This window comes from Camelina sativa, chromosome 19 (genome assembly GCF_030686135.1).
Source record: "Camelina sativa cultivar CO46 ecotype springtype chromosome 19, ASM3068613v1".
In the NCBI taxonomy this organism is placed as follows: Eukaryota; Viridiplantae; Streptophyta; class Magnoliopsida; order Brassicales; family Brassicaceae; genus Camelina; species Camelina sativa.
In genome coordinates, this window is record NC_141898.1 from 22,497,551 (window position 1) to 22,512,228 (window position 14,678).

The 14,678-nt window shown below is 39.0% G+C and overlaps 1 non-coding gene and 1 pseudogene across 1 annotated transcript; both read left to right on the top strand.

The window, feature by feature from the left end:
• The first annotated feature begins 5,667 nt into the window (after positions 1 to 5,667).
• LOC147920852 (small nucleolar RNA R71) lies at positions 5,668 to 5,773 on the top strand. Its single transcript, XR_015591874.1, has one exon. It is a non-coding gene; the product is annotated as a small nucleolar RNA R71 (small nucleolar RNA).
• A 7,287-nt stretch (positions 5,774 to 13,060) lies between these two features.
• LOC147920853 (F-box protein At2g16450 pseudogene) lies at positions 13,061 to 14,283 on the top strand (annotated as a pseudogene).
• The last annotated feature ends 395 nt before the right edge of the window (positions 14,284 to 14,678 follow it).

Here is a 14,678-nt window from a genome sequence, read left to right on the forward strand (position 1 = left end):
GCAAAATGCTTTTATGTCTTAAGAAATAAGAAGAAAAGGGAACCATAGCAATAAGAAAGAACGCCCCATTCCACTAGTTGATTCAAATAAGAAACATCTCCTAAGGCTTGAAAACAAAAGAGAAAAGGGTATTTGAGAAGAGAAGAAGATAAAAGGTAGAACTAGGATCATTTGGGTTTAGAATGATAGGATCAAACACTTGGGTTACTTTTGGGTAGACAAGGTTTTGTTCTTGTATGTGTCTAAGTGTTCTTACCTTTAGCATTTTTTTAAAGCTCAATCCATTTTTTATGAGAGAACCTTGATATTGATAAGCCCCACTCTAAACAGAGACCATCATTGTCTCTAAACCTTTATTTCCAAGCCAAATGAGTTTAAAGCAATGCATAAGATTGATCCATGTTCTTGATTAAATTAATGTTAAAGGAAATGGTTGATTTGAATGCATGTGGACATCTAAGGCTCAAATCAGTAAAGGTTTTGATAGGTTTGTCTAAAATCTTTAAGTACAGCTCATTCAACTTGCATCATAGTACTAGTAACTTGGACATTGATTCTAGCTGGTTTATTTGCAAGCTTTAGGAGCTGAGATCCCACTTTCAACCCTCACCTACCTTCTTATGTCTTGTTTATTTGCTTGAGGGCAAGCAAAGACTAAGTTTGGGGGTGTTGATGTTCATATATTTTACCTTGTTTTCCCTTAATATATTCACATCTTTTGCATCCTTTGCTATCTTTTTTGACCATTATTGCATAGCTTTAGGATTGTTCTTGCATTAGAGTGTAGTTGCATTGCATTTGCATCTTTTCTTGCATAAACAGGTGATTTTGGAGCTTAAGGAGCATGGAAGCAATGCTGAGGAGAAGTGAAGCAATCATGAGGAGAAAGCAAAGGAGTTAAGGCTGGCTTTTTCCTATTTCCTATTTAATGACCTTGTACCCTGCAGCCACAAGGGGACAGCTTTTTAGATATTCTCAAACCTAGTATTTTACTCTTTTGGGGATTTATGCTTTTTGCACTTTTATTTTATTAGATCTTGTACCTCTTTTGAAGGAGAAAACACAAGATTCTTCATACTTGTTTGTTTGATAACTTTTAAAGTATCAAGAATTCGAGTTTGATTCCTTCTCCAATATTGTAGATCTCTGTTTTATCTTTCTAATCATGCAAGTTTTGTGTTTTTCTGGGTTTATGAATTTGCTGTTCATCATGTGTGATTGTGAGTAGTTTCCTTAGCTCTTAGGGATGGTTTAGGCTGGATGGATGTTGTGGTTATTTGATTTGGTCAAGCTTGATTGTTGTAGATCTCTTCTAGGCTAGATGTTCTTAATTCTGATCCTATAACTGAGAGGGTAGGGTTTGATCTCAAGCTTCTTAGCATCACACCAATGTCTAAGGTGCATAGATAAGGCTAGATCTAGAGATTATCATTAGGCTTGCTAAGATTTTAGAAGTCTTGTTTGATTCTTGACATATTGCTTAATGCTTGCTTGTATAGATTCTTTACTTTGTGAGAACAAGTCTAGAAATATATGAGCTTGATTGTTTTTGCCATGAGAGTGGATTAACATGTTCTTAGAGATTAATGTCTAGAGATTAGCCCATGTTGATTGAGGTTTGTTGATCAAGTTAGATAACCACAATCTAAGTTCAGCTCATGAATCCATCCCTAAGACCTTCCTTGTCTATTGATTTCTTAGTCTAAATCTTGTTGTTTGATCGTTGTTTGATTTACTTTTGTTTTGCTCTGTTTTGTATGCATTGCTCTGTTTTACGTTTTTGTCCAGCTCGACCCTGCACTCGATCTACAGTCGATCGAGTGCTTGCTTGAGTTCATTCCCTGAAATCTTGTTTATGATTTGTGTCTGTCCTGTCTTGTTTCTTATTTCATTCTAGTTGCATTTCTGTTGCATTCATTTAAGTTTCTTGTTCATTACTTTCCTTGCATTAGTTCATTACCTGCATTACTATAGTTTGATCTCTGTTCTAGTTTCATTATTGCCATAATCATTCTGTTCCATTACATTTAGTATATTGTCCATTCAGCTTTTACATTCTGCATTTTACATTCTGCAATAGGTTGTTAGTGACAAACACCCTCTATAATTGGCTTAACTTAGACAAGTATTGCACACCTTGATTGCTTGCATTCATTCATTTAGGATTGATACCTCTCTACAATTGCATAAGGGGAATTGAAACACCCTGCTTTCACCATTGTTCATCATCATCATCACATCATTCATTCACATTCCATTTCACACACACAAGAAAGGAACTCGTTTCAATTTGGCGCCGTTGCCCATTTGAGTGTTTGTTTGTGACAATTAGGATCTATACAAGTCTAAGATTAAGTTTTATTGCTCCTTTGATCACTACTGATTCGAATTCTTCATCTGCTTGGTTGTTTTGAGTCTCAGGTACCAACTCGACCTACAACTCGAGCTACCACTCGACCGTTTGCTGTTCGAGTACCTGATCGAGTCCCTACCCGGATTCAAATAGACTTCTCATCTTAGACGACTTGACCTTCAACTCGAGCTAGTGCTCGACCGAGTGTCAGTTCGAGTTAGTAATCATGTTTCAAAGCAGTATGTTCCATTATGTACCCATGCACCATCAACCAGGTTTCCAGGCTCAATTGTGTCACCCTCCAGGGATACCATACACATATTTGGATCACCTTTCTAATAGACACGTACAAAGAACAAAACCTTGTCTACCCAAAGGCACTCAAAGTGTTTGATCCTAACATTCTAATCCCAAATGGTTCTAATTTTACCCTTTGTCTTCTTCTCTTCTTAAGTACCATTTTTCTCTTTTTGTTTTTAAGCCTTAGGAGAGGTTTCTTATTTGAATCAACTAGTGGAATGGGGACTTCTTTTCTTATTGCTATGGTTCCCTTTTCTTCTTAATCTTTAAGACATAAAAGCTTTTTGCTAGACTCTTCTTTTCTTTCTTTCTTTTCTTTGGTTAGAACCATCTTCAACAATCTTTATACTTCTCATTCTTTCACTAGAGCTTAAATTCTCTTAAACACATTCCCCTCCTAAAGACTCTAACCTTTTCTTTCTTTTTTTCTCTTTTCTTTTCTTTTCTTTTTTCAAAACAACCAAGTCCCAAACCCAACAATTAAACCACCTAGTCCTAACTAGTTTAAAAATTACAAACTAGAACTACACAAGGCTTTACTCTTGTCAGCTCAAACCTAACACTTTCTACCAAGCTCAATCCCAAAAAAGGTCTCACACACTCAAGAATAAACATGGCTTGAAAGAAGGGTTGGTTAAGGGTAGGAGAAACTGATTTAAATGTGAAATCAGCTACTTGGATCAACAAGAGTGGTAAAAAAGAAAAAGATGATCCAAATATGTGTATGGTATCCATGAGTTTAAAACAATGCACAACCAGATAATTACAAGTCAATATTAGGTTCTTATAAGTAGGAAATGACATCAAATCACAACATGCTTCAATTTAAACCAAAATGCAATATAGGAATTCAAGGATTGGTTCAATCTTATGTTTCTAGCTCACTCAACTAGCATCAAAGTACTATTAACTTGGGCATTGATCCTAATCTAGCTAATTTAAACAAGTTAACAAGGCTGAACTCATCATAGATCCCTAATGCAAATATGAAACAGTCCTACATGAAACATACTAACAAGATCCTAATATGCAATACAAACTACATGAACACTCTTTTTTTTGTAAAGATTTTTGCAAAAATTTTCAAATTTTTAGGTTTTTCTATGTCGTAGATGAAATACAAGTACTAACATGATTATGCTAAAAATTTGAAATAAGAAAACAAAACAAAACATCAAATGTCATCTCAAACCCTCCCCCAAACTTAAATTACACAGTCCCTTGTGTAAGAGAAATTTGAAAAAGGATTTAAGAATCAAGAAAGAGCACAAAAACAACAAATGCAATGGTATATACAAAGATAGAGTTGGAGTACTACTTGGGATGGGCTAAGGGTGGGATTCATTTGATATCCACCAAGTGCTTAAAGGACATTCATGCTACCTGCCCAACCATAACACTAAAGAAAACAAGATCAAAATAACAAGAAACTTAAACCAATATATACAAGGATACCTTTGGGACTTCCTCCCAAGTGAGCTTGTTTAAAGTCTCTAAGCTTGACTTTTCATACTTCTTATGCTTTGGAAGAGTCATAGAGAGGTGATGAAGTCCCCTTTGTTCCCAAAGATTGTATTGCTCCTCTTATTCTTGGGTCAATGCTAAAAGAGTTATGTCTGCTAATAATACTCAGACCTTCCCTTGCTTTCTTTGGAGAGGAACTTTTGGCTTTACCATGGAGTTGCTTGATTTGCCCACTTATCTCCTCATCCTTAGTTGTTAATTCCCTCATTGAATCATGTAGAAAGTTGACAGTTTGAAGCTCGGACAAACCATCAAAGGAAGGATTTCTTGGCTCTTGTTGTTGGTGAAGCTTGGGGATGAAGTCTGGGCATTTTGGGTGACTTGGTACCACTCGGTCGAGTGACTTAAGGTGCTCGGTCGAGTGGTAGGTCGAGTGGTAGGTCGAGCGGAAGGCCGAGTGACCTAAAATCTCTGTTTCTACCCCATTCACACCCTTAAGGATTTCAGACTCAGTTTCATGATCTTTTTCTTCAATCTTGAAGGTCTGCCCATCAATAGTTGGCTTCTTCTGCTCAAGCTCGTTAATTTGTGGCTTATCCTTCATTTCAACATCTTCTAATAAAGGTTCATGACTCAAGACCATCATTGCTTGTTGATCAATAGAAGCCTTGTACTTTTTCAGCATTTGCTCTTTAAACCGTCCTGGAAATGGCAAAGGTGGCTGATAGGGAGGAGGAATGAACCAAACCGGCTTGCTAAAATTTTGAGAAATGACTCGATCAGGCACTCGACCCGGCACTCGACCGTGTGCATGGTCGAGTGTATGGTCGAATGGTGTCTCAAGCTCAGTTCTCTTCTCATTCTGCACCTCTGGTTGAAGAAAATCCTCCCCAACTTGGGTGCAAATGTCCTCAGTGCGCTTTGAAGGTAGTTCTTTGAGAGAGGTATCTTGGGCAGTGGCAAACTCCTTTAGATTGTCAATTGTGGTCCCATTGATTTGACTAGAAGAAGAAGATTCATTCTTCCTCTCTAGTAGAAGCATTCTGCAAGTTAAGGCTTCAATCCTGGTATTAAGGTCATTATATGTGCAGTCCACCTTGTTATTCATATCTGTGAGCTTCTTACTTGTTTCCATATCTCCATTAGCTTGACCTTGTAGGAGTTGCTGAATCATACTCTTCATCTCATGATCTTGAGCAGGAGCTGGCTGGGGTTGTTGTGGAGGGTAAACTGGGACCATAAACTGCTCAGCTTCACAAAGAACATGTACTTCCTTCTGCTGGGTTAGAAAGAGGTTATCTAGCTTCTCAAGCTTCTCCTCTAAAGCTTGTAGTTCCTTTCTATGCTCTTCCTCAGAATCAACACCTCCCCTTAAGCTGCTATCATATTCCTCACTATAATCTCCATTAGACTGAGCAAAGTTCTCTATTAATTCCAAACCTCCAGCTACATCTCTATTCATGAAGCTTCCATTGGAGGCTGTGTCTAGAAGCATCTTGATATTGAGATGAACACATCTATACAAAGTACACAACAAATATTCACTGTTGAATCCATGATGTGGGCATTGTGTTTGATATCCTTTGAACCTCTCCCATGCCTCACAAAAGGTCTCATTGTTCTTTTGGAGAAATCCTGAAATTTCATTCCTCAAATATGCAGTCCTTGAGCTAGTGAAGAACTTTGCAAGGAATACCTTCTTACAATCAATCCAAGAGGTGATTTTCCAGGAGGTAGAGTCTTCTCCCACTGATGTGCTTTATCTCCTAGAGAAAAAGGGAACAATCTCAGCTTCAAGGCATCCTCACTAACTCCAATTATATTGGTGAGGCTACAGAGCCTATCAAACTCATCAAGGTGTGCAAGTGGGTCCTCAGTAGGCAGTCCATGAAATTTGCTGCTTTGAACCCTTGAGATAAGACTACTCTTGATTGTGAAGGTTGTGTTATGGACAGCAGGAGGCACTATCCCAAATCTCTGAGTATGAGTTGTGGGAGCATCACTATCACCAATCTTCCTTCTCCTTTGAGGTTCAGTCTGATCATGTGGGAGTTCCATTGCCACCTCTTTTTCTTTGATTTTGAGACTCTGAACAGGTGCTCGACCAGGTGCTCGAACAATCACTTGACCGTTTGCTTTGAGGTACTCGACCGAGTGCCTAGACGAGTGGTACCTGAGAATCAAAACAGAACACCAGAACAACAAAGAGGTGAGTAATAGAATCAAAAGTAACATAGCTTAATCTTGAAACAATGAAATCTCGACTCGAACATATAAACACCCTAATGGCAACGGCGCCAATTGAAACAAGAACTTTTTCAAGTATCTACTTATGAATGAATGAATGATGCAATCAAACAAACAAACATAAGTATGAATGATCAGAATGTAATGCAAGGTGTTTCAATTCCCTTATGATGTTGTAGCATAAAGGATGTCAATCCATAAAGAGTGTGATATGTAAGCAGTCAAGATGTGATCAATGCATTCAAGTTAAGCCAAATATCAAGTTGATTTGTTTCTAACAACCTAATGACAATAATGAAATGCAATGAACTAAGGCAACGTAAGACAATACTAATGCTGAATTAAACTGTAGAACAAGTGCAATAAACAAGACTAAGCAGAATTAACTAATAAGCAGAAGAAAACATGAACAGAACAATGGATAAGCAAGAAAGTAAAATGGAGCTCGACCTAGCACTCGGTCGAGTGCGTGGTCGAGTGGGAGGTCGAGTTGACAAGCGAATGAACAGAAACAGAGCAAACAACAAACAATTAACAATACTTAAACAGGAAAATCAATAAACAAAGAAAATCCTAAGGATGGATTCATGGGATGGACTCAAGCTATGGCTATCTAAATTGGTCAACAAACCTCAATCAACAATGAGCTATCTCTAGACAATGATCTTCTAATACATGTTAATCCATTCTCATGACAATAACAATCAATGCAAGATACTTCTTAGACCTAGTTCTCACTACCTATTACATATCAAAGCAGGCATAAAACCCAGATCATCAATGTCAAAAATCATAGTAAACATCTAATCTCTTAGCATGCTTCATGATAATCTCTAGCATTAGCCTTATCTAACAATTTAGACATTGGTGTGATGCTAAGAAGCTTATGATCTATCCTTACCCTCTCAGTATAAGAATAGCATAGAGCATATATAATCTAGAAGAGATATATAACAATCAAGCTTGACCAATCTAAACAACCATAACCTTTACCCAGCCTAATCCATCCCTAAGATCATAAGCCACTAATAAGATCTAAAAATCATCATGAAGAACACAAACCCAGAAATTAATGAAACTATCATGATTAGAAAGATGAAATAAAAATAAACAATATTGAACAAAGAAGTGAAAGCAAATATTCAACAGATTCAAAGTTATGAAGGTTACAAATCTATGAAAATCTAGAGAAAAGATAAGAGATGATGCAATAAAGTAAAAGAAGCTAAAAATAGCAAAAACTAGATTATGAGGTGTCTACATGGTCTCCATGGTCTCTCCCTTCGGCCACAAGTGCCAGTACACATATATTTAGTAAAGAGAGAGAAGCCTTAGTTAGCTAGAGGACAAAACAGAGAGGCGACGGTCAGCTCGACCATGTGCTCGGTCGAGTGCATGGTCGAGTGGTTGGTCTGTCACGTAGCTCGAGTCTTCGATCTGGGATGATATCCGTTCAGTAAAATCGAGATAACTCTTGCACTACACCTCTGATTGCCTTTAAAACACCGGCATTAGAGAGTTATCTCAATTTCCTACAACTCTCATGAAGGATGTGGAAGCTTAATCGCAACGGAAGATCTTCATTTGGATCGATCTTTGAGGAGCTCGTTATGAATCCGACCGAGTACTCGACCATGTGCCTGCTCGAGTGATGTGGTCGAGTTGCCTTACGAATCCACTTCCTGATACTTTCAGTCCTCTTGTTTAGCTCCAGAAATAACACCAAGTCCTTCCTTACCCTTTTAGAGCTCCATAACACCTAATAATACTCCAAATGCACAAATGTATGCAATGCATGCTTCTAAACAGCCTAAGTATATATTTGGACATAAATGGCTATAAAACCTAAAGAATCATTTCTATATGATGCAAAACATGAACTAAACAAGGCCTTAAATATGGTAAAATATAGTAACATCAGCAGGATATGGAGGCGTTGGTAGGTGAGATTAGTGCATGGAGGTTGTGTGCTATCCCACAGGAAATTTTGGGTTTGGAGGAAGCTGATCGAGCGGATTTGTTGAGCAGGGTACGGATAGCTCAAGAGTGTGATGAGGTCTGTGTGCCCAAGGGTGATGTTTTGAGGCAGGAGATACTGAGAGAGGCTCATTCAAGCAAGTTCTCTATTCATCTAGGAGCGACCAAGATGTACCGTGACCTCAAGCGGTATCATCACTGGGTCGGGATGAAGAAGGACGTAGCCGACTGGGTTGCGAAGTGTGATACTTGCCAGCTAGTGAAGGCTGAGCATCAGGTTCCGGGTGGATTATTGCAGAGTTTGCCCATTCCAAAGTCGAAGTGGGATATGATCACGATGGACTTCATGGTGGTATTTCCTGTGTCGAGGACGTTTGATGTGATTTGGGTCATTGTGGACCGTTTGACTAAGTCTGCGCACTTCCTATCCATCAAGAAAACTGATGGAGCAACGATTTTGGCCAAGAAGTACGTGAGAGAGATAGTCAGATTGCATGGTGTGCCTGCTAGTATTGTGTCTAATAGATATTCAAAGTTCACCTTGGTGTTTTGGAGAGCATTTCAGGTAGTGATGGGCACTAAGGTGCTTATGAGTGCAGCCTATCATCCTCAGACGGACGGCCAGTCGGAGAGGACGATCCAGATTTTGGAGGATTTACTGAGGATGTGCGTGTTGGATTGGGGTGGCCATAGGGCAGATCATTTGAGCTTGGTGGAGTTTGCTAACAACAACAACTACCAGGCGAGTATGGGAGGCCGTGTCGTACACCGTTATGTTGGACTCAGGTGGGGGAGAAGAGCATTTATGGTGCGGATTTTGTTCAGGAGACCTCGGAAAAGATTCGGGTTCTGAGAATGAACATGAAGGAGGCTCAGGATCGGCAGAATAGCTATGCTGATAAGAGAAGGAAGGATCTTGAGTTTCAGGTTGGTGATAAAGTGTACCTCAAGATGGCCATGTTGCAGGGTCCGAACAGGTCATTGTCAGAGACTAAGCTGAGTCTGAGGTACATGGGTCCATTCAGAGTAGTTAACCGGGTGGGACCAGTGGCATATCGGCTAGAGTTGCCTGAGGTTATGTGTGCGTTCCACAAGGTATTTCATGTGTCGATGCTGAGGAAGTGTCTTCACGAGGGTGATCAGTTGTTGGCTAAGATTCCTGAGGATCTTCAGCCCAACATGACCTTGGAGGCGAGACCGTTGAGGGTCCTCGAGAGGAGAGTCAAGGAACTTCGGAAGAAGAAGATTTCTTTGATGAGAGTCCTGTTGGACTGTGATGGAGTAGAGGAGCAGACTTGGGAGCCCGAGGCAAGGTTGAAGGCAAGGTTTAAGAAGTGGTTCGAGAAGCAGGCCGCGACTTGAGCTTGTCTAGCCGGGTCCAAGTTGTAGTTCGTGGCTAGAGCGGGTACGGAGTATTCCAGCCCATCTCTCTTGATACTTGGTCACTTAGGGGTGGTTGGTTGTGCGACTAAGTACCAAGATGAGGTGGTGTTCGGGATGCGGGTTGATGGCTTGGATTGTTGTATCTTATTTTTCTTATGTATTTTCGTTGAGGTTGTAACGATTATGACATTTTTGAGATTAATAAGATGAGTATTTTTCTTTATGTTTGACTGATGTTGTCATGGGGAAAAGAGAAATAGCTCGGGTTTCTATTTTTGGAAAGTTTCCATAAATAGAAAGTTTCCACAAAAAGGAAGTTTCCAGAGTTAGAAAGTCCTAAAAGGGGAATTTTTGTGGAAAGTGTTGAGGTAGATCTAGTCAGGAGATACTCGATAGCATTAGATTTGTTTGCTCAAGGCCGTGGGGCCCAACTCATGTGATATCGATAGCTCGATGGACTTTGTGGCCAGAGAGTGGGAGTGGTATGTTGCGTCGGATGACGATCCGACAGCGCGCTTTAGGATGACGACCCAAGAGCGGGATATTTAAGACTCCCTGGATACCGTAGCTATGAGCCGCGGCTCGGCAGTGAGCCGGTATGTCTCGAGGGTTGCGACCCGAGAGCGGGGGGAGTGTGTATGAGTGACTTCTTGGATACCGTAGCTTGAGGCGGTTGGCCTGATAGCGAGCCGGCATGATTCGTTGGTTGCGACCACGGACGGGGGAAGCACTGAGTTGTGAGCAAATAGCGCCTTGGATGTGAGTATATCGGCTAGAGGGGGACCTCGGGATTCAGTCGGAGGTGTGCGGGCTGTTGCGACAGTTGTACGGGAAACCTTGGTTGACTGTATTCAGTCCGGTTGGAGGACATGCGGACCGTGTTGACGGTGGCACGGAGGTCCTTGACGAATGGACGGTGCTGCGGGATTCGAGGACGAATCCTTATTGGTGGGGGAGAATTGTAACATCCGCGAACCAGAATTTGCATTTTTGGTCTGAGTGTCGATCGACACCATGGGTGTGTTGATCGACACCATCAATTCTGGTTTCGACCGGTTTGTTTTGATTGTTGGCTGGTTCGGTTTGGTTCAATTAGAAATCCCTAAACCGACATATTTAAGAGGTGGGTCGACGAAAAAGGGTTAAGAAAAGCTTATTTTTGTCGCCGCTTAAGTGTTTCAGAGAGAAAAAGGATACTTGTGAGTGTTCTTGAGTTTTGGAGAGATTGTGGTGGTTTATGGGAAGATTTGTTGCTGGGATTGCATCAGAAGCTTGCTAGGAGGGTGTGATAGCTTTCTTTGATTCAGATTCTCCTGCAAAAGAGGTGAGTGCATGACCATGGCTTATCTAAGCTTGAAAATTCTATGTTTCCTTGTGATTTTGAGTTGTTTGATTGATTCCTTGCTTGCTTGTGGTTGTTTTGGTGTTTCTACGTCCTTCTGTGGCTTATGGATGAGTTTGGGATGAATGGGAGGCTTTGGGAAGCGGAGATCTGCAAGAGAGCGTCGAGGAAGACGATGCTCGGCATCAGTGTCGATCGACACCTTCGGTGTGTCGGTCGACACTTGTGCGAGGACAGCTCGGGAACCTTTGGGAGTGTCGATCCACACCATGTGGAGGTGTCGGTCGATACAACTAGGGTTTTTTGGGAGGTGTCGAGCAGGTGTCGGTCGACACCAAGGAGGTGTCGGTCGACACCAGGTTGACTGTGTCGATCGACACTGGTATGGTGTCGGGCGACACCAACTTTTGTTGGTCGACGATTGCTTGTCTCCGGGTTTGATTGTTATTGTTAATGATTGCTTGACATTGGATTCTCAAATGCTTGTGTGTATAGCCCAGTAGATGGGAGGATTGCCTCACTAAGTATTTATGATAATACTTACGCATCTCAATTGTTCTTTGTGGTGTGCAGGTAAAGGCAAAGTGTGATCATGGAATCAAGGCGATGAGGAGGAGGATGTTCTAGAGGCTTGATTGATTGTGGTGTAACTATTGTTAGGTTGCTAGTATTGAGTTGATAGAACATTGTAGGATGTTGGAACTTGGTTATTTCATTGTTAGTTTTGGATTGTTGCATTGTTTGTTATTGGACTGTTATTGTTGGAATTGTTATTGGTTTAATGGAATTGTTTTGTTATCCGCTGTTGTCGATCGTGTTAGGGTGTTAGTGGGTATGGGACCACTAGTGAATTAAAAAAAAAAAAACGGGAAGGGTTGTTTCAAAACCCTCCAAGCTTTTTGGTAGGGTGGAAAATATTTGAGGAAGGCAATATTAGCATTCATTGGGTAAAGAACGAAAAAGTATTTAAGGTTGCTTGCAAGAGTTGTGTAGTTGTGATTGTTGATGTATAATCGAGGTTTAGGTTTGTAGTATTTATAGGTTGACGATTAGGTAATTAGGGAGAAAATCTGTATAATCTGTTTATTTTTGGAATATGCTTGGGATATGATTGGGAATCAAATCAATATGTTAACATCGCAAATCTTGGTTGGGAATCAAATCAAGGTAAATCAAATTCGTTTTATGTGTAAGCTTATTTTTTTGGAAATTAGATTATGGGGGAAATATTGTTGTTGATAGGTAAATGAGATTCCTAAATTAAATATAATAGGTTCTTTAGGAAATGTGACTAGTGGAAAATTTTTGTTTGGAAGTTTAGAGAATGTATATATAGATTTAGTTAATTAGGAATGAGATATTTAATGATAATGGTAGTGATTCCAATTGTTTAGGAAAGTTGTGATTAGAAGGATTAATTGTTTAAAAAAATCGGGAAGGTTATAACATATTGCCAATGGAATAAACATAAAATATGATAAATCTTTTGTTATTCTTAAAAGTATTATTTTTGAGACATGAGCTTGGGCTTTCCTAGGAGAGAGGTAATTAAATCTAAACCAATTGATTATATTTGATATATTTAATTTCAATGGTATGCTTGTAAATAGAAATGAACTTCAGGATTTATTTTATAAATATCTCCAAAAATGTATATATATATTAGGAGATATCCCGTGTTTTAAGCATTGATCAACATTTTTTAGAAAATTTATAGTATAATAATAAAATTGTTTTATTTTTTAAAAAAAATTATTTTGTTTGAGATAATATTTATTTTTAATTGTTATATAAATCTATTAGTCTATTTGAATACTAAATATTTTAGAATATTATAATCTTTTATTTTTGACGTATTATTACAATTTTATATTATTTGTTTGTTGTAATTACATCATTAATTTGTGAAATATAAAATAATAATTTTAATATTATAATTATAAGCAAATAAAAATTATTAATTTATCATCTATATAAATTTATTTACCAACCCGCGCCTCTTATTCGCCGTCGTAGAAAATGGCGACGAAAACGCAAAACCCAAAGGCTGTGGTGTATGGAGCTTCTTCTCGTTACCTCAGCTTGAGCTGAATTAATCGTCGTCTACGACTCTTATAGCAAAGGCTGAATTTCATGTGAAGTTCTCTCCAAAAGGTCTACAGATCAATCATTATTATGACCTAAGATATTGTTCATGTGGCTACGCCTCAGGCTTGTTTTATATCCATGGTAATCGATATCAGGCTAGACCTCTAGTATGTAACCCTGTCACAGGTCGATATGCCATCACACCTGATCGGTATACTTACAGAAAGGCGTATAGCTTTTTCTGGTTTGACCCAACTGACAAGAAATACAAGGCACTGTCCATGGCTTATCCATCTGGTCCTGGTCATCATAAAGTTCTTACATTTGAAGAAGATGGAGATTTGAGGTGGAGAAAGATCAAATGTCCCTTACGATATGAATTTAAGAGTGATGGGGTATGCATCAATGGAGTTTTGTATTACTTAGGTGACACGTCGGATTGGGATGAGCTGAATGAATATGAGGATGACATGAATGAATCTGAGGATGACATGAATGGATCTGAGGATGAAACGCCTATGTATATGATAGATTGCTTTGATGTTAGGTCTGAAAAATTCTCCTTTATCAACGTAGAAAGGTTTTGTCGATTGATAAACTACAAGGGGAAATTAGCTGTGGTTTTTTGGGAGGATGATGAAGACATTTATGAAATTTGTTTTTATGGGAAGAATTTCGAGAAGTATTTGGAGGATAATCTCGATGTTGATGCCACTAATGAGTTGCATGTGTGGGTTCTAGAGGATGCTGAGAAAGAGAATGCTCGGAATATGCCTACACTTGGACCGATGATAAATTCTTCCGTCGTCACGTTTCCATAGCTGGAATAACTGCTTCAGGTGAAATAGTGTTTTCGATGCGCAAGTATACACCTAAAGAACCGTTTTATGTTTTCTACTTCAATCTCGAAAGGAAAATTCTCCAACGTGTTGAAATCCAAGGTTTTGGTGAAGCGTTTAAGCAACCTTGTAGCGTTCGCACCTTTGTAAACCACGTAGAGGATCTTAATGTTAACAACTTAGAGCTACTCAAATCATTCCATCCTCCATTGGAAGAGACAGGATATGTAGAGCCATCAGATTCTGAATCAGACTATGAAGGAGAAGAAGAAGAGAGGGAAGATCATTGAAGTTAGGTGAAAGCATCGGGCATGTCATTTTGTGCTCTTATGCACTTTGTATTAACAAACCTTATCTATTTTACTGTTTTTTTTTCTCTCTCTTTTTTATGAGCTTTATACATCTATCCATCATTTTGTTTGGTCTTAAGAACATGGTTTTGTTGTTTCTCTTAGTTCTTTCTTTAGTAAAGCTGAGTATTTTGGCTCTAATTTTCAACATTTTTTCTTCTTGATGAGAATTGTTCTCTGTTATTTTTCAACATCTTTAATTTTTGTGTTTGTTATTTGTGTGTGATGGATTTTCAAATACTTAAAGGCACTTGTAATAATGTTCACTGATTTTTCACTGTAACTGAAGAAAACATTCCGTAAGTTCTACTGTTCCTGGTTTATTTAGTCTCAGT